Here is a 20,725-nt window from a genome sequence, read left to right as displayed (position 1 = left end):
ATTCCTCTAATGCCTCATACTGCGTTAGTCTCGGTCTGGGATGCAGTTCATTCATTCGGGTTCTTAAATTAAATAAGATCCTACCATTGAAAGTACCATCTAACGGAAAAGCCAATACTCCGTCATCTTTTGTATATTTCACCCAATTCTCCAGCCACACACAGGTATTGTACCCTCGGTCAAACATCATGAATGAGGCGGGAGTATTGGGTGCTGGGACAAGAACACCTTCCCTTGATTTAATCGGTTTGTCCGTTTTAAAATAATTTTTCACCTTATTTACAAGGGACATTTTTCTCTTGGTTCCGTACATAATATCGTATCTGTTAGCCTTCCACTGATCCCTTTCAAACCCTAGATGCCTTGGATCAGGTCGCGTCTCTGTAGTCCGCGAGTGCCACATACGACTTCTGCGCTAACTGTGTTTACAAACCACCTCCAATCAGAATGCGCTTCAGAAAATCGTGCAACCAATGGGTGCGCGACACAAAATAAGCTCTGCCAATGGGTGCGCGGCCCCTTCGTGAGACAGTTCCCACGCTCCGGCGCTCACCCCTCCTTTACAATTTCAGCTCCGCTACCCGCCCGCTGTTTCTACCAATCCCAGCGCGGCACAGAGTGACGTCAGAGGCGCTTCGCGACTGACTCCCTCCCTTCACAAGGTAACGGAAACTTTCTTACTTTTAAAGTGCTCAGTGCTTGGTTATTTTACAACAAATACACATTCGCCACAGTGCTCAAGTGTCTAGACAGAGTAAGAATTCTATTACTGCAAGTAAACTACTTCCATTTACTTTTCACTCGCTGCGGGCAGATCTCTTCCGCCTACCCTTCACTCTAGCATCGGTGAACCTGTTATTCCCCTAAAACTCATCCACTTCTTTCCGGGATATGTTCCGAGTTTAAGGTTTCTCAGCGGACCCCTCTGCTTTCACGCTAGCTCCGAGGAACCTGCTACTCTTCCGATGTGACCCTTACTAGGTTACGCCACTATGGGAATTTTGCCAATGAACCCCGTTACTGTCATTTATTCACACATGTATTCAGAAAAAAAAACCCTAGTTAGTGCTTCCCGGTTATCCTAACCTGCACCTAACTTTCCTCGAACCTGTGACCTCAGGACAATGGATTCTATTCACCACTTGCCCTTTCAATTCCCCGGGGAGTTCGGACAACACTTAACGAGTCGATTTACAAATGCATGGATTAGTACATATAACAATATAAGAACAAGAATAATGACAATACAAAAATTCATGAATTTCAGCAGCGTATTCACAAGAGAGTGATCAGTTCCCTCAGAACAGCCGTTCTTTTAGCAGCAATAAAATAGCAGCTTCCGACTTAACTAGTCTAACTAGTCCCTGCCTTACTCTCAACTAGTCCCTAACCATCCTCTAGCTACCAGAAAAACTGATAGAGCGCGCGAGGCCACCCGACCAATAGTTTTCGCCGTTTCCGGCTTCAGGGCCCATATACTTTTCAAATCACCATATACATCGATCAGGTGACTTCACGAGCTCTACCAATTTGGTGTGTGTGTGTTCCCTGCTACCAATTCTCAGTGCACCCGACTTACCATCCACCGATGCGGGTGCCTAATGACCACAATGAATCAGGGAGCTAGCTGTAAAGAAAAGCAGCAAAATACAAACCCAACCAATAACATTCAAATACTGTGTAAATGACCACGGACAACTGGAAGTTTTAAAATGTTTATCTAAAGTTCAATATTTTCTTGCATGAGATACAGTAAAATAAGGCAATCAATAACCAAGAAAATGTAAATCACATATGCATAAAGAAATAATGGCAGAGTAATCATCAACGTACTAATAAAATGTAACGAGAAAAGATACTTATACAAGTCAGTATTATCTAAAACAGTGATAGACTAAGTGTGTGTGATTATAGAAGAACTTATAATGAATAACACGCTTCACTCAAGGTGAAAGGGCCTTTGAACAACCTAGGCAATGAAGTTCTAGACCATATCAGGAAATGACACACTGCTATGCAAAATATAATTTCTAACAAATGAGAAGACATAGGAATCACTTTGCAAAGATTTAAATGACTTTCAATATTTTCGGAAAGGCATGGAAAATATCACATATGCAATGTTGAACTTTATTGAAGCAAAAGTTAGAAATTCAGAAGGTGCAAGAATTTCAAGAGATTTCAGAACAGTATTTACCTAGAAAGGTGTGGAAACCAAACCCTGGCCACGGGTCAGTTAAAGACAGGAAACCCTCAAGGAAGGATACCCTCAAAGGACAGCAGGTGCAGAATGGACACCCAGGACAGGACAGGATACCCTCGGAATAAGAATCAGGACAGGACCTCAGGACAGGACAGCAAACCCTCAGGACAGGACCCTCTTCAGGACAGGACCGGAACCCACAGTTAGGAAGCAACGCCTGCGCTCCACCCGCTCTGCAGATATCGATCAAGACCCCGATTGGGTCAGCGAACTCCCAGCTAAGTGCCTTGTCTGCACTTTAAGGTTCAGTAAAACCTTAGTCTATGGTCAAATTCGGACAGAGTGCACTGCAGCGCTCTGTATCTTCAGTCACCTATTGAGTGCGTTGGGTCAGTGACAGGTCAGCTAAACCAGACAAGTCGGACGGTTCACTAGGTGAACCCAGGGTAGATATACAGTTTTGGGACAGTGTACCACCCCCCAATGTTGCAAAGTGTCAGAATCCCTCAATTTCGATTGGTCCTAAGGTAGGATTTGGGTAACACACCAATCACAATATGCGATTTGAAGCCTTCATTTACATATTTTGGTACCGCCTAGCATGTTTGGGGTTCCCATGAGCTAACAGTAGCGCATCAATACAATGTAACATATAAGAAGCCACATTCGCTGTTCTCGCAGGGCAGAGGTGACTTTCTCAGGAGCATCTCGCCCATCACTGCCAGCTGGCTATGTTCCATTAGCCAAGGTCCCTCGTGCTGCCGAATGTCGCACAGGCGCAGAAGGGACCTCCAATATGGCTCTCCTCTCACTCAGACCCCCATTGCCCGCGGTACATGAAAAGTAAGCGAGAACAAATTAATACATAATAATGTCATTATGAAAACACATCGCAGGGTTTGTACTTTTAACTCATCATCAAGAAATAAACTTATGCAATTTAAATGTTAGCTACATTTAGACGAAATACAAGAGCAGTGGCACGAGCAGTACCACATGATAAGCACAGCTATGAATTACGCATGCGCATAACTTTCCCTCCACTTCTGCAGACGCGTCAGGACACGTGAGTGTGGCTGACGCATGCGCAGTAACTAAAATACAAGCGGCGGCCATTTTTAGAGGACATGGATTAATTTCATTAGAAATACACATAGGCAAGCGTCTTAAACTTTACTCAATCTTAATATAAACGTTAGTAAAACATACACGGGTTACCTTATTACACATAAATGAGGTTCTTGATTTCGGCAAGCCGCAAAATATGCGAAGCTTTGCTTCATCACATACACCGCTCCTGATGGGGCGCGTGGACCTCTTCCTCTACTTGAATACAGCGTCCTACACATATCCGACTGTGACCCATCTCTTCCTCTTCATGCTGTAACTGAGGGGTCATTTAAGGAAACCGTACAGGTGTTCGTTCCTACTGCACTTTGCCCAACTGTAATCTCACATTGCGGTATCACAAAACGTAGTATCATCTACTGAAATGGAAATGACGCCCGGTTAAATATTACACAGTCTTGGATTCGATATGTTTGGAATCGTTGGAAAGCATGAATCCCTGAGGTAATGCCGGCTCATTAAAAAATGTGCGTGACAAGCGGGTTTTTTAAGGTCAGGAGCTGCTTTCACTTCCGAGACCATAACTAACTGCTCCGTTTTCGAGGCTGCAGAAAACAAGGTAAAGAACGAGCCTGCAGGAATAAGGTATTGTCGTCCTGTTTTATCAAATTTTGAAGTGATGTTGCATATGTTTATATATGCCCAGAAAATACAGCGGAAATGCTAGCTATGACTGGGGACTCGGTTTTTATAGATTTTGAAGTAACTTGACCCTTTTCCTTCAGTTATTCTAGCCTATGCCCAGTTTATTAATCTACTGCTTAGTAAAAAATCTATTGATTCGATTGCGCACATTGACTTATTTTGTCATAGTTTGAGCTCCGCGGTATTGTAATGTTACCATATAAAAATAAACATATTGTGTTTGATAAAGCGTTCGATGTAAGAAAAGCAAGTTGCATGTAAAGGTGTGCATAGTGATGGCTGGATTACATACATTCCGCCAGCATTTACACAACACATAAGTGCAAAAACATATTTGTTCCTGTCAGTCCACTCGTCGATTCAAATGTTAGTGAGCAATGTCATCAGCATGGACAAATCCGTGGAATCTGGAAATGTTGTTGCAAAAAGTGCATCGATGCTGGTGCCGTTCAATTAAGCGGGGTCATCATATACTTATAACGATGAATACATTGCATTTAATTGTTGTGTGCCTGAGACTGTTTAGCCAAGGCACTGGAACTTTTTTATATTTTGAACACATTGTAGACACATGGTGAACTCACATTTGGTTGTATTTAAGCTCCTTCCAATGGGTACAAACAACATATGCTTGAGTCTTCATTTTGATATTTTGTAAATTAAAGCAGACATCTGTTTCTTATTTCATGTTTTACAATACTTTATCTGAAAATGCTGTTAGGGAGGATCACACAATGTTAATGGCTGATAAATTCCATTGTATGCGATTGTTTCCGTTGCCTTAACGTTAACGTTTGACAACTAAGTGTTCCTTTTAAGGTTAAACATAAACCTTTCTAAATGGTAGAATGTAAATCCAGTGATTGCATGAATATATTTTCTTACCCCACCCTCAAATGTGTGCACTTTCTTACTTATTGTACTTGTGACGGATTTAATCGTGTCACTCCAAGGCGTTGATTGATTGTTATACCAATGTCAGTGCTTATCTCTATATTTTAATTGGAAAAGCAAACTGTGCCAACAAAGGTGAAAACACCTGGAATGTTTGTGTGCAACTCGATGTTAGAGGCGCCATGTCGGGCATCGCATATCTTAAGGAATGCAGCGAATAAAGTGTAGAGTTAATAACCAATTCTAGCTAAAGCTCCCTCCTAAGCCGGTTCCTGTCTCTATGTTCTTCATTTGAACTGCAACGTGTGCCGACAAGTATTTGCAACGCAATAGGTCTCGCATTTGCAAAAGTTAAAGCTATTGGCATTGTAAATGGTAACGTGTTTATCTATGTGCTAGTTTTGAAAATAGATAAAGAAATGACATTGCAAATATAGTTTTACCCAAAGGATCATTTTGACTCTGTGAGCAATTATTGGACCATATGTGATGAACTGCAACAAACAAATCACATGTGCTGGAGTTTTGAGCTATTGGCATTGTGAATGATGATGCCTTTTATCATAATGCCTATTATGTGTTGTTTTTAAAACAGATAAATAGAGGCCATTGCCATTTTCAATGCCAATACCTTAAATCTCGCAAATGCGATACCAATTGCATTGTAAATGCTTTTTTTTCTTGGAGGCAATTGAGGGTTAGAAAGTTAAGAGATGAGATGGTGGAGAGGACCTTCATGGTGCTGAAGCAGCATCACAGTAATTGGCTCTCATTAACATTTTTTTAAAATAAAGGCGCAGACTGAAAGACTTTATTGCCCCCAGTTATAAGAGCCCATGTGGGAACATTAACTTGTCCAGAAGTTGAAGGTGTCTACATTTGTTAGAATTTCCACCTCTTTAGCAGCATGTTGCATATGTTTAAAAACGTTGAAATGCAGCCGCGGCCCGTGGAGGGCGTTCCGTGGGGCAGAGAGGCGGGGCGGAGGGTACTAAACACCGGAATATGGATAATTGGAGGTAAGTAAACAATTTAATAAATAAAACAAATTTCGTAGCGCGCCCAGCATTGCAAAATGCGATGCAGCGCGCGCATTTCCATCCACAAGCATTCAATGACAAGAGCGTAAAAACAATAGACGTCACCCACCACAATGTGAAGAAAAGGCACAAGTCAGCACAATACATATACTGTATGACAAGTTAAACAAGCACAGGGGACACAAAAATGGCAAAGATGTGAAAAATGTGTACTGGGACTTTCTAGTTATGCAGTTTCCTAAAGATAATTAAAAGACACCAGTTCTGGCAAAACATCAAATACAATTTTAAATCTAAGACGCATTCTTGTATTCCTCTTTCAAACTGTGCCTAAGCTCTCCAGCATATCCCATTTTAAATAATAGAATGTTCTGTCGATAGTGCTTCACACCGAACTTTTGCCATTTCTCGGCTCTTTAAATAGCAAGTATTGCTATTGGCCTGTTTAGTTTTTCTCAATTTAACAACGTTGAGTCAAGTAGGAGTTTGCTACATATTTCAGCGGTGAGCGTTGAAATCCACAAACTCTCCTATAGCTTACAGGTCCAAGCAGTCGTCTACTCTGGTGATAGTTTTGGTTCTCTTTCGTTCACAATCGAAACTGGCAGCTTAAATATATGTTCCCCTTCTATTTCTGGTATTTCCAGCCTGTCAGTGCTCTTGGGTGGGAAGCGCTGTTATTTGTGTTTCAGAGTAGTATGGTGGTTAGGTGTCCCGTTTTTTTGGCCTGTTCAGTTCCAGTTGTCTTGGCTAATTTAGCTAGCACATGTTCCGGTTTTCAGAGCGGGTCGGCTGAAAACAGAGAGGTGCATGTTTTTTTGTTTGTTTTTTAAGCTAGGACTAGTTAGCAGCTTTTATAGGAAACCCATTTAATTAGCATGCATAATACTGGGTTTAAAAGCTGTGCTTAATTTATTCCGTTAGTTCCTTGTTGTCAGTGTTTTTATGTTGATGAGCACTGTCATTAAAGTCATTCTGTGCCCCTCGAATGTAAAATGGCAGTCTCATTTTTGCCAAATGTCCTGTTTTTTTAGTTTTGGCCACCCTACCTACCCATACAAAAATAAATCCCTCCACATATTGTTTTTCTGCTGGCCCAACAGGCAGGTGGTGTTTTTTGGGCTCAAGGCACGTTTGCTCTGCACATTTATGTAAAGTTTTTTTTAACGCTCCACCTTGCACCTAGAAGCTGATTGGACTGTATTGGTTCACTGGAGGCGGTATTGCTAGCTACAACCACACGACAAGCTGGGTGCGAAGGCTATGTTTACAGAAGATTCTTGGTGGTTGCGTTCTAGAAAGGTCACATTAAATGAATGTTTTGTTAAATTAAAACCAAGCCCTGTTTGTGTAGAGGCAAATAGTCTTGTTTGGGCTCGCTACACGCCTACACGCAGAGCAAACATGGTAAGTCAAGGAGTGTGCTGTTTGTTAAAGGCTGCTCCGGGCACCCTTACCTGAAATTACGGGCAGGGTGCCGAGGAGAGTGGATGAGATGGATGTACAGGAGGAAGGAGACCACCAGAACACTAGAGAGAGGAGAGCACACGGACAGGTTTGCTATTAACTTTAAACAGATAACCGCGGCTCTCGCTTAGTGATTATGGTCAGGGACTACCGACCATCCCCCTCCCCGTCTTGTGCACCCCCACAATTATAGTAATTGGACATGAGAGGAGTTTCTTTGGAAGGCGGGGGGTCTCACAACCCCCCAGCCGTATTTATTAAAACATGAAAACAAATAAAAAATGTGAAATAAACGATATTTACACAAGCATTTATGCAGAAAAATCTACAGACATTAGATTACAATCAATGTAGACAGGTATCAAAGGGCTAACCTTAACAAATGTCTAATACAGCATGTTTCCTAACCGAATCTAACATCACACTTAGGATTTTTTGCATATCCTAGTTTTGGGCCTACGGCAAGGTCACTTACCGGTGTCAAATCCTTATCAGCCAGCTACGCCCTCACGTATGAGTGTGCATGTGTAGAGGGCCCGTTTACCGAGAGGGTACACCCCCCCCCTCCCGGTTACCCCCGTACGCTCCATGAACTCCATTAACCAAAGGGGGGGGCCCTTGTACTCTGCGCCGTTTAATGACGTCATAGTGTATGTGCGGGGTGGCTAACCAGCCCAAAGAAAGCGTAACTCCCCCCTCCCCCACAACCTTCCAACCAAGCGGATGTACCGCCCCTGGAGTTCTAGGAGAGACCACTTGTCCCTCCCCCTAGGCGACCCCATTCAAGAATGGTGCCGCCCCCTAAGGACCTTAAATTGACTGCTCACCGATCATGACCTTACTGCCACAGGTCAGCATAGTTGCCGGACTATTTGCCCCCCCCTATCCTCCTCCAAAAGGTCATGCCTACTTAGAACCGCCCCAGCCATGCCAAAATATTCTCTAGAAAAAGTTTGTTGCCTGCCCTAGTCAGGTGGACCACGTCCTGTAATAAGAACTTTTCCCCCCAGATACACCCATGTGGTATGTTCTGCAATTGAGGTGAACAAAATAATTTCTCTATCTTGTTGTTGGTCCTCTTTACCGAGTGATTCAACGCCTGGACAGAGTTCCCCCCCTCCTTCTGAGTCTAGGAATCATCTGAGACCAGACTATGGTGTAGCCTTGGCGTGTTTTAGCTAACCAGTTGACTTCTGAGATTATCTCTTCCATCAGGACCCTCCTGCCCAATTTCACCAGATCGTTGCCACCCAAATGTAGGATAACCACTGTTGGTGGCGGGGTGTGTCTATCGAGCAATTCTGTAAAGAACCTCCTAAACTGACTGAGGCAGAGACCCCCCCTACCATGAAAGAAACTTTGAAACCTCCCTGCTCCGCCCTCTGTCTATAGTTACCTGAAAAGAAAACAGATTTTACGCGCTTCATAAATGATTGACCAACCCTTACCTGAAACTACAGGCAGGGTGCCCAGGAGAGTGGATGAGACGGATGTACAGGAGGAAGGAGGGACCAGAACACTAGAGAGAGGAGAGCACACGGACAGGTTTGCAGTTATCTTTAAACAGATAACCGCAGCTCTTACGTAGTGATTTCCGAGCGCTGGCGTGTTTTACTGAACGGCAAATTTAAATCCTCCCTTTCGGGCGCTTTCTGTGCAGCCGGTAGTTTCATTGTTTGTGTTTATTAAAGCACCGAAAAGCCCGCATGTAAGGGGCAGTACGGTGCTCTACACATTAAATGTGGCCTTTCTATCAAATATATGTGTGCCACCTCATGAAGTTGTCAATATCGTCTCCTCGCCCTGAGTCGAGTTGTCAGCCACCCAACCACTTCCTTTGCCGCTCTAGTGTGCACACCACATTGATTTACACTTGAAAAAGACAGCATAGTTCTGGCCAAATATATTAACAAGCGCGGCAGCGAGGCTGTAAAAGTGAAAGCATTTGTAACCTGACCCAAAACAGATGGCAGGCTGAGCGCGCTGCTGATTTTGGAGCTGGCGAACAGGGTTCGAGCCTCACTGTGGGCTGCATTATCTAATTATTAAATAATAAATGGGATCTCAGCGATCTCAGAGTGGGGTTGGGGAGAGACAAATTAAAAAAAACAATACACATGAAGGGCGAGAAAGACACAATTAAAAAAAACACAGACAAATGTAGCATCTGAAACCAAGTACAACAAGTGGTGCGAGGAGGTGGCTCAACAAATAACGCCGCTGACTTTGGAGCAGGAAAACAGGGTTGGAGCCTCGGAGTGGGCTGCATCATTTAAGGTGATTTAGTTATGAATAAATGACATGTAAATAAATAACAGGGTCGGGTAAGTGAAGGAAGCTGCCAGATGTGGAAATGCGAGCAGCAAAGTAAAAAAGTAGTCCCTAAATAAAAAGATAACAGTCAGCAGCGTAAGTTAACTGTAGTTGGTCGTTATTGCTTCCTCAAGTAACGGAAGAAAGAGGAAGTGAGGTATGGGTCCACAAGCCAACAATGAGCAAGATAAGAACAGCAATGCCAGATTCCACCAATGGCAAGCGGCAAAACAAAGACAAATGCAATGGGAGGAGTTTCAGTAGAAATACTGATTATTTGATGCCTCGTAGAATTCTGCCTATGCCAGACCTAACAATGGTGAGAACCGGAAATGCTTGTGTGCAATTTAATATTAAAGTCGCCATTTCGGGCACAGTCTATCTCTAGGGATACGTTGTGATGTGTAGGGGTAATAGCTGGTATTTAATTAAAGCTTCCACCAAAACCAGTGCATCTGTGTATTACCATTCAGGATATATTGGATCTTTAAGTAAGCGTTTAATAAAGCATAGAACGAATGGTTGGCGTTTATTTTAAAATTCCCGCAAGGAGACAATACTACGTTTGACCTCCCGCCTAATCTAAACAACCTCAGTTCACTGCGGTGACTACCTTCATCAAAGACACAGCACAGAGGTAATACCTGGTGTGTCCTTTATGACCACTGCCGAGTAAAGGCTTGTGCTCTGTTGGCAGTATTTACTACATCTTGCTTTTCGCCCAGTGGCTCTGAATGATGTCACAGCTATGACATGACATCTCAAAGAATCATGGGAAATGTAGTGTCTTGTTGGTTCAGCGAGTCTCTCCTGAGAGAGAAAGGGGAAAATCATTCCAACTAAGATTTTTTGGATGGTGGAAAGTTACCTGTACGGGACAGTTAAACCACATGTATATGAACTACAGTATCACAATTAACCTCATTAGGATGTATAATTGGTCCTTGTTGCATAGTATGTTTATGGTCATTATTGAATTCTCAATGTGCAGCATGTTAGTGTTATTCATCGATCTTGCCCAACTTGATTGGATGGTTAATGGTTGTCAAGTGGGAGTCATTTTTCTATGTATACTTTGATAACAGCGTTTCATGGGACCCATTCTCCTGTGCATCAGTGCAAGTTTTTCTTATATATTTCTGATCTTTGTTCACATTTAACCATTTTTTGTATATTCGGTTTCTGCGAGTAATATGTTTAGGACGTTTGTGCCCTTAGGATTTTCTTATCCCATACTTGTGTTGTGCCGGATAATCTATAAAACCATCTCTGTTCATTCCTTAGTTGATGTTTTTCACATGCTGATGGATGCAGATTTGTGATTATGGAACAGGTAAAGTCATTTTCCGTGTGGCCTGCTGTTAAAAAATGGCGCATCATCTTTGTGATTGTTATTTTGCTCCAGAACATGCTCTTATGTTCGTTGATGAGTAATTTGATTTTCCTCCTGGTCATCTTCACGCATTTTAGCCCACATTTGCATATGATGATTTATACCACATTAGTGCTATTTAAGGCAGCGTTTACAACCCTTTGGGATTCCCAAAATGGTTCTTTACCTCCAGAGGCAACTCTGGCGCTATAATTTTTAGCCCCCTCTCAAGGGTCTTGTTATTCGTTGTTCTTTCCTTTTTCCTTCTAACCACTATGGGACAAGCTGTCCCACTTGTAGACTGTGTTTGATGTACCTCCAGGGAAGCCTCTTGGAGTATGCTCATGTAGAGAGCCTCTACATTCAGGGTGATGAAAATATCTGTTGCTGGGTCAAATCTGACGTCTTGTATCATCAATAGGACATCTTTGGTATCTTTTATGTGGGAAACATCGTTTACAACGCGGGCATTACATCGCAATGCTATTACATCGCGGTTTTTACAAAGCAAGTCGTTACAACGAATTGCGCTGTATGGCGCTCTAGGACAAGGAATAATATAATTTACTTTCCAACACCTTCCCTACTGTATGTAGACTAGAGTTGGAATAGTAAATTATACTACTCCTAAGTCCAGCGCCCTCCAACGCAAGTTGTTGTAACGACTTGCGTTGTGAAAACCGCAATGTAATGTAACGCAAGGTAAGTGTATGCATTGTAACATCATACATCCCTTTTATGTAGGAAGCCGTCCCATTTATCAGGGGACTCAGGGAATGGTCTGAGAATTTAGATAACGGCTCCATAATCAATCTTATACCTGAGACAATGGGTCTGCCTGATGAGGGAATTTTTCCCTTTTGGATCTTGGGGAATATGTAAAAATAGGGCATCTTATTCTCATTGTCGATCAGGAAATCTGCCTCTTTTTTCATGATCCAGTTTCTCTCTTTTTCTTCATTTACCATGAATTGGATGTCTTCAAGGATGTCTCCTGTTGGGTCTTTTCCCAATTTCTTGTAGTTTCTTGAGTCGTTCAATAGTTTAAGGCATTCATTATGATACATATTCTCTGGAATGCTCACCGTGCCACCGCCTTGGTCAGCTGGTTTTATTACAACGTTGGTCATGTTGTCGATTTCCTTGATTGCCTTATGTTCTGCTCATGTCAAGTTGTGGAACATGTGTGTGCTTTTGTCTTTTAGGTTGTCATTCTCAAGGGTCACTGCTTTTATGAAAGCCAGTACAGTAGGAGGCATAGCATTGTTCGGGGGTTGAAAAGAAACTTTGTTTGCATTCTCACTTAGTGGTGGGAATTCTTGGTCTTTAAAGAACACTGCCAGGCGTATCAGCCGAAAAGATTCCATTAGCCCCACTATTAAGTTAAAGAGATCAGAGGGAGGTGTCACAACAAATCCAAGACCATTGTTAAGGACTTTTTGTTGAGCTTCAGTAAAAGTTACTGTGCTCAAGTTCACAATTTCCACACGGTTTTGCATGCGCTTGTTTGAGGTTCTTGCTCCAATTCCTCCCATGATTGCATTTGCCATTGTACCTTCTGTCCTCTTCTTTTGCTTCTGCCTCAGTTCTGGTCTCTTCCTAAAAAAGGAGCCAGGATGGTTTGCAAGGGGTATCCAAACTGTGGAGGCTGAAAAGGGGCTTGGGTGTACAGACCCCATCCAATGGGTTGTGGTTGAAAAGGTAGTGGCAGGGGGTGGAAGCCTCTGCGTCCACATGGGCATCTGTCCCTTCTTATATGTTGAGCTTCTGTGAGACCATTTTCCAGAGAAATCACTAGAGTATTTCTCTGAAACTATATTGGAAATATCAAAGAAGTCTGATAAGTCTGAGTTTTTTAAGTTTGCAGTCCGCTTTTGAGTATGGAAAAGTGCTCTTGAAGGGGAAGTATTTAAATCTTTCTAGAATTTGCTTATTTTAGCTTATGAAAGGTATTCTTTGTGTGCATTGATCGTTTTTTGTTTTTCTCTGGATTCTTCTTAATTGTGGTTACATTCATTTGTGTCTTCACCCCGTTTTTCATTGTTTTGATCTCCAACAGAAGCGTGTCAGAAAGTCTTTTGGCTGTCTATATAATCAAGACTAGCCAGTCCCTAGAGCATTTCCATGCTATGAGGGACCAGCTGCATCTGAATTCAGGGTCGTTTAGGAATATGCACAGTGCATTTGTCAAAATCATTCCGTCGGGGCTATGTTACCCCAAAGGTACTCTGTAATGAGAAGCCTCATGTAGTTGTATTTTGAGCCTGGTACGTTTAAGTTCTGTGAGCGACTTCCAATCGCTAATATTCATGTTGGTGAGAGCAAAAGAGCTATCCAGGATAAGGGGAGGTGCTGCCAAAATGGACGATATCTCATTGTCATTAAAAGAGAGACCTTCAGTCATGCCTGCGTTTTTTAGGGGGTGTTGAACCAGTTCTCTGTGTCTGGTTCACCGTCTCTTCAACTCTGCATATTTCTTTATTATATTGTGAGCACTCGGGCTATAGAGGTCTCTATATAAGTGTGTTCCACGAACAGGAGAGCAAGAGAGAAGTAGACCAGTTGCGTTCTCCCAACTTAAACAGGTAAATACAATGGGCAACTGGAATCTTCAAATAGTTTTTTTAGTGAGGCACTTTGTTTCTCCAGTTTTGGAAATTGGTTTGGCGCCAGATCAACAAGACATTTAAGATGTTATCTCCTTCTATTTAACTATTCTTTTTCTAGGTAGCTTGGCTCCTCAGTGGCTTCACTTAACTCCTATTTATAGGCCAATAGATTTATTATTGGCTGTTGCTTTTCACTTAATAAAATCCAAAAGGAAACAAGAGCATAACACTACTTTTAGGTTCTGGTAGAATGCCATTTGATTTCATCAAAGACTAGATACCAACTATGTCTCGCCTATAAGTAAGTGGAAGCCATAAAAGAGGAATCTTTTATGGCTTCCACATACTACATATTTATCCGTCTCTCCGGTTAATAACATTATTATTGTGTCCAATGAAGTGAGGAAACCTCCCTGAATTTACCCAACTGCTTCTGTATATTTATTTCATATTGATAGAGGATTTATAAAATTGTATTAATCATGTATAAACTTTTTCGCTCCTCTTTACAATGTCTACAGTGTTATTAGTATACCAAGTACAGTATAGCTATGTATTTCTTCTTTCCTCTTTTTCCCCCTTACTCCTTTACATTTGCATAGTTTCATACAGCATAGAATGCATATTTCTTTATATTTAGTTTCATAATCTATTTTTATGTATTGTATTTCATGCTAATTACTCTTGTTCCAATTCTTATTCTCATAGCTTATATAAACTATTGGACTGTTGTTTCTTGCTGTTTTCAGTAAAATCAAACCTTTTTCAAAAAGTGTATACTTTTCCTATAGGATGATCAATGCGCCAGAAATCAATTAAACTATCAAGCCCCGTGAGGTCTTACAATTGTGCTTTGTCCTCAGTGTTGTATCTCTCAGGTGCACCAGTCCGACTGATCATCCCGCCAATGAGAGCGTTGTCCATCTTCTGGTGGCAAAGGTGATTTAAGCTTTGTTTCCGCTTGGCAATAGTTATTCTGATAACGTTCAGAGACACCATATGCTATGGTAAACCCTGCACATGACATAGTTGTTGTATTACGCGGAGGGCCACGGAGTTGAGGACAAACTCCTTGAAACTCCATGTAGCTCCACTACGCCATACGCCTCCCACCCCCCTTAGTAACAATTGATTACAAAGCGGCATCCCCGGGCTGCCCTCCTCCTCTTCCTTGCCGTCTCTAGGAAGACTGCACATGCATGCGCACCTGCACATGCATGCGCACCTGCGCATGCGCATTTGAGGAGGAGGGCAGCCTGGGGACGCAGCAGCCAAGGTAAGTAGTTTAAATTTACTTTAAACTCTTTTTATTTAATTTGTAATCAATTGAGAATAGGGGAGGTGGGAGGCGGGGGCTGGCCAACACTGCTCCGCCGCGGATTATTTGGAGATTTGCCTACTCTGCGTTCTCGATTGAACGTGACATACGCAAATCTCCGCACACTCCATGGGCAGGGTGGAGTACTCCGCCCACGGTTAATAATTTCAGTAATTTTGCGCTCCTCTTTTGCTACAAAGTTACTGAAAATTATGTGGTTACACCCATGTGTGTGATTATGAGTAATTTTACACTAAAATACTACAGCAGGAGCACAGGAACAACGAACCTAGGGAGCACAAAAGGCTGTTTCTGTTTTATCTTCTGTAGTATTTATCACTATTTTCTTAACTCTAAACTCATCCTCAAACAATTTTGCATACAAAGGTGCATTATGCACTATGGAAATGGCGCTAATTGCTGGGTTATTCTCCTCACATAATTCTGTGCAATCTCGCATAATTTTGTTGTAATTTTGTTTAATTATGCTAGAACAAATTATGTGAGTTACGGCTACCCCTAATCTCTTTCAGCTAGCTTGGTAAATATGGCACAATTCTTCTGTCTCCCTTCCACGCAACGCAGTGCAGATAGTTACCTTAATGCATTTAGTCGCATGAAAGATTGGTGTGTCTATCAAGGTAGGTGAATCCTGCAGAGTTTTCGACCATTCCCCAGCAGGACCAGCCAGCACATCAACGTCTGTGTAGTTCTCGGGACTGTATGTAAGCAAAAGTTCCCAGGCATGCACAAACGTAACTAGCAGGTACACTTGTAGATAGAATTAACTACAATGACATTAGACAAAACTGCTTTTTCCAATACAATTAGTTTTAATTATTCAAATATGCATAAAAAGTTCCTATGATAAAAATGCATTACAATGTTCAGAGTCAATGCAAACTTCATTGTAATTATACATGATCTAATAGTGATAAAATTTGATTAAACATTATAAAAAATGATGGTTTCCTGTCGACGCGTTTCGACACGTAAGTTGTGTCTTCCTCAGGACTGTACCATCGATGTTCTGTAAAAATAATAATTGTAAATATATTTTTACTATACAATTTTCTTCCCTGGAAAAGCAGTTTACACTTGTTTATATCATGTTCCTTGTACCGCTAGTCAAACTTTCAAGTCTATTGATATACCGCATTATGCCTCAACATATCAATGTGGAACCCACGCGACTATGTATAAGCATCTCCAAGATAAGGCATTACCTATTTTAAATGCTTATACAGTGTCCATATCGGTTGTTCAACATAATAACAATAGAGCACAAACTTGTCTTCACCTTTTTTCCACATTATTGACATTTTGCATCTACATTCAAAAAATGCCTAGTGGCCTTGATGGTTCATTGATGACTTAAAGACAAACTGCAATGGAACAATAATAATTTAAAGACATATTCTTTGTCTTGTCAGGTTGGCATAAGTATATACTGTGCTGTACATATATACACAAAACTAAATATCGGTAAAGCCCAATCCCGTGTAGGTCTGCACAGTAGTAGATTTAATACTATGCAGAGCAAGCCATCGTATTACACAACCGTGCATTCATTTCACTCCCCCGCAGGAAAGGTTATCCAACGAGGCCCTACAATGAATAGCTACTACTTCTTTAGGGGTTGTGTGTTATAAGGAAGTTTAAAACATGATAACTGGCTTTTACCTGTATGCCAGTTTCTACATTTATCAATTGGTTCACACCTGTTGGCTTTAACTGGTTCCTATCCGAGGGACAGATGTTTCAATTATAGACATACATTGTAATAGTCTATCCCTTCCCTATCCTAGGCAATTATTTACTAAATCTGTCTCACCTTATAGTGTGTTTCAAAAAATGGCGTTGATTTTTTTGAATGGGATTTTCTAAGGGCGAGTTACACACCGACGTTCCCCCAATCTGCCGGTGAAAAGGCACTTAGTATCTGGAATATTTTTGAAAAACAAGTGGTATTATATAGATTGATAAATTTAGTTAGGTCCTTATATTTATATAACATCTTTAACACTCATGTATGTTACCTCGTAAATGGTAGTATCTGTTCGTATGATGATATTAAAATATATTTTTTCTCCACTGTATGACACCAAGAGACTGGGGACGTTGTAAAACGCTAGTATTGCCGACCCTAGAATAGAAAGCAATGTTTAGATGTTATAGGTGTGATTACTTTTCCTTTTTAGTCAGGTATGGGGACCTAGCGGTTTTGCCGACCTAACTACATGGAGTCACACTTACTGAAAGGATTAGGTTGGACGCGTGGAACAGCGGGGGGACAGCTCGACCTCACAGGATACAGTTCCTCCGTTCGGTAGCGTATTCAATAAACAAAGCTCTATGCGGACCCCAGCAGCTGAAAAAGTAGAGTCCTAATTTTAGATAAATGGTCTGTACATCTATTGGTTCTCTCTAATCGAAAAACAAAGCGGTTCTTACCGATTTGGCCCCACGACACATCTCCTACTCAAAAGGTTAAGTATGGCGTCTGGATAAACAAATAGACGACCAAACTTGACAGAATACAAATTGTCCGTTAGGCGGCGAGTCAGGTGAAGGCTGCTCCAACGGGAAACCGTCAGCTGTAAGAACGGAGTCCTGAATTAAAAAAACATTTTTGTGTCTCTATAGACTATCTCTCTAAAGTAGCCGGGCAACAAAACAACGCCGATAAATCTTACCGATGTGCACACAGAGATGCGCTTGATTGAATGGAGCGGTACGGAATTTCTGTAATTCGTGTTGCCGCAGGTCTACACTAAAAGGCAAAAGAAAGCGGGCGTTACCCAAAGGGAGTTCACAGCCCGTGTGCACACCATGGTTACGAGTGTCCCTAACGCTTATTTACTCTTACCGTTGTCTCCGGGCTGTATGTCACGGAAGTGGTCTTGCTTCGGTCGGTCAGAATTCGAATACGTGACTCCGTGGGCCTTTTATGTAAACGGACTGGCTATTGGTCGATGTAGCCCATTATATTTAAAGCGATATTGCGCTTTATATGCGGCTACCTTTATCTTCCGCCCTAGACTCCTGGCAAGGCGATGCAGCCCATTTTATTTAAAGAGATATGGTGCTTTTTAGCAGCTACCTCTATCTTCTGCCCTAGACTCCTGGCAAGGCGATGCAACACAAATGTGTGTTTTTTCATTCATCTCCTATTGGGGCAGGTCTAACGATCTTTATCTAGCCGTTCCATGATTTCTATCCCCTTTGCCCCCAAAGAAGTGAAAGAGGGGAAAACGACCCGGCAGAAGGGGGGGGGGGGGGGGGGGGAAGGGGGGGGGGGGGAGGTTTTGGGGCGGTTATCCCAGAGAGGAACACACTTCATCTATAAATTCAACATGGATTGAGACAACAGTATCTCATGGGGTTTTTTTGGGGTGGTTATCCCAGAGAGGAACACACTTCATCTATAAATCCAGCATGGATTGAGACAACAGTATCTCATGGGTGTCCCAACGCGTGTATCTGAAACAGTATTGAGGCTTGTGGACACCTCATTCACACATAGTTGGAATGCTTATACTATTAAAGAATGGCATTCGACCAGGGCAAGTCATTGTTCAGGCCTTGCGAAAATGTTTTAAGTGAAAAAATCCAGAAGACTTCTTTCTTCTTTCTTATTTTCTCACCACCTGCATCCTCGGATAGATGTATTTTCTCAAGAATGCGCCATCTGATGTCAGATGGGGCATGGTGATATTCTATATAGTGACTCACTAAGGGGGATGTTAATTTCTTTGTCTTAATTGCAGATCTATGTTCCGTCAGGCGTGTTCTGATCATGCGGGCAGTTTCACCAACATACCCCTTGTTGCACGGGCATAAGATCAAATAGACAACATTACTTGTCTTGCAGGTCCAAAGTTCCTTTGCTGTAATTTTGTAGTCATTATGTATTAAGGTTTCTCCTGGAATGATTCCATCGCATGACAGACACGAGCCACATCGAGACGTGCCTTTAAAGGCATCAGACCCTGATATGGACTTCTGTATGAAGGGAAGTCTTGCCGTTGGGCTATCAAAACGTGATCTGACTATCAGATCTTTCAGATTCTTGTTTCGCCGATGGGCATACATCGGTTTGGCAAGTTTAGGTTTAGTTGGGTCTGTATTTAACAGGTGCCAATTAGCATTGATGGTTTGTCTGATAGTAGCATTCAGTGTGGAGTGCTTAGTGATGCACACCAGCTTAGGTTCTTGAGTTGGTTTATCCTGCTTGAGAAGACTTTCCCGGTTATAGAACCGGGCTCTCTTGTATGCTTCACGCACCAAACGACGTGGATAGCCCCTATCTATGAACTTCTGTTTCATTCTTACGGATTGTTGGTCGTAATCTTTAATGTTTGTGCAATTTCTCCTTACACGCAGGAATTGGGAAAAAGGGATTCCATCTTTCTGACACCTAGGATGATAACTGGAAAAGTGAAGGAGGGTATTCCGCGCGGTGGGTTTCGTAAATAGATCCACCTCCAGTTTATTGGACTGATTTTTAATGTATATGTCCAGAAATTCCACCTGGGATCCGTGTACATGTGAAGTGAACCGAAGGTTGCTATCAGCCATGTTGATCCAATGGAGGAATTCTCGTAGAGTCTGTTCCCCATCGGTCCAGATGAAAAAGATATCATCTATAAACCGGTACCAATGGGAAACAGACTCGTAGAAGGGGGCCATTTCATTGAATATATGGTGAGCCTCAAAAAGGGCCATATATATATTTGCTATGGACGGAGCCATGGCTGCCCCCATGCTCACGCCCTTGGTTTGCTGGTACATATGGTCACCGAACTGGAAAACATTTTCTCTCAATACAAGGTTGAGACAGTCACACATAAACTGTTTGTTACATGGGATACTATAGAGATCGATAAACCACATAGTGGCCTCCACAGCCTCTGTCTGGGGGATGTTGCTATATAGAGCCTCAACATCGAGAGTGACTAAGAGGTCACTATTAGTGTTGAAGGGAAGATGCTCTATCTTACTGATAATTGCTCCAGTGTCTTTAATGTACGATGGAGACAGTTGTACATATGGTCTCAGAATGTTATCTAAATACTTTGAAACTGCCTCAGTCGGGGTGCCTATGGTGGAGACTATCGGACGATAGGGTGGATCTAATTGGTCCTTATGCATTTTGGGCATCCCGTAGATACATGCTATCTTTCTTTGTGATGTATTGAGAAACTCATACTCTTTCTTATTTATAATATTATCCTCTAGGGCCTTAGTGGTGATTTTTTGAATGTTGGTTATTACTCTCATAGTAGGGTTGCTAGTTACTTTCTTATAGAACCGGGGGTCATTCAACATCTTTAGCATGTTGGTTTCATACTGTGTTGAATCTATAAGGACAATACCTCCTCCTTTGTCGCTACTCTTTATAACGACCGATTTGTTGTTTTTTAGGTTGTTTAGAGACTCGTACTCATTTTTAGATATATTGTACCTAGGTTTTGGAATGTATCTGAGAGTTTGTTCCAACTTAGTTACAACCACTTTTTCAAAAATGGCCATTTCTGGGCCTAGTTGGTCCAAATTGGGGGTGAAGGTGGAGGGTAAGGCTACAATGTTATTACTTCCCATGTCTGCATCATTGTCAGATTTATCTTGGAAGAATTTTTGAAGTCTTATCTTCCTAAAGAAAGAGTGTAGGTCCTGTAAAAGTTCAAATGTGTCTACATTAGTATGGGGAACAAAAGTGAGTCCTTTTGTTAA

At 41.9% G+C, this 20,725-nt stretch overlaps 1 protein-coding gene across 1 annotated transcript in view; it reads left to right on the top strand.

Moving 5' to 3' along the window:
• The first annotated feature begins 3,769 nt into the window (after positions 1-3,769).
• The window catches only part of LOC144763171 (amine sulfotransferase-like), a 249,930-nt gene continuing 232,974 nt past the window's right edge, over positions 3,770-20,725 (top strand). The window contains exon 1 of the mRNA XM_078648511.1: positions 3,770-3,916. The gene's annotated coding sequence lies outside the window, so the exon portion shown is untranslated. The remainder of the gene's footprint in view (positions 3,917-20,725) is intronic.

Source organism: Lissotriton helveticus, chromosome 6, assembly GCF_964261635.1.
Source record: "Lissotriton helveticus chromosome 6, aLisHel1.1, whole genome shotgun sequence".
Classification (NCBI taxonomy): domain Eukaryota; kingdom Metazoa; phylum Chordata; class Amphibia; order Caudata; family Salamandridae; genus Lissotriton; species Lissotriton helveticus.
The sequence above is the reverse complement of the archived record's forward strand: the minus strand, read 5'-3'. Positions and strand labels throughout refer to the sequence as shown.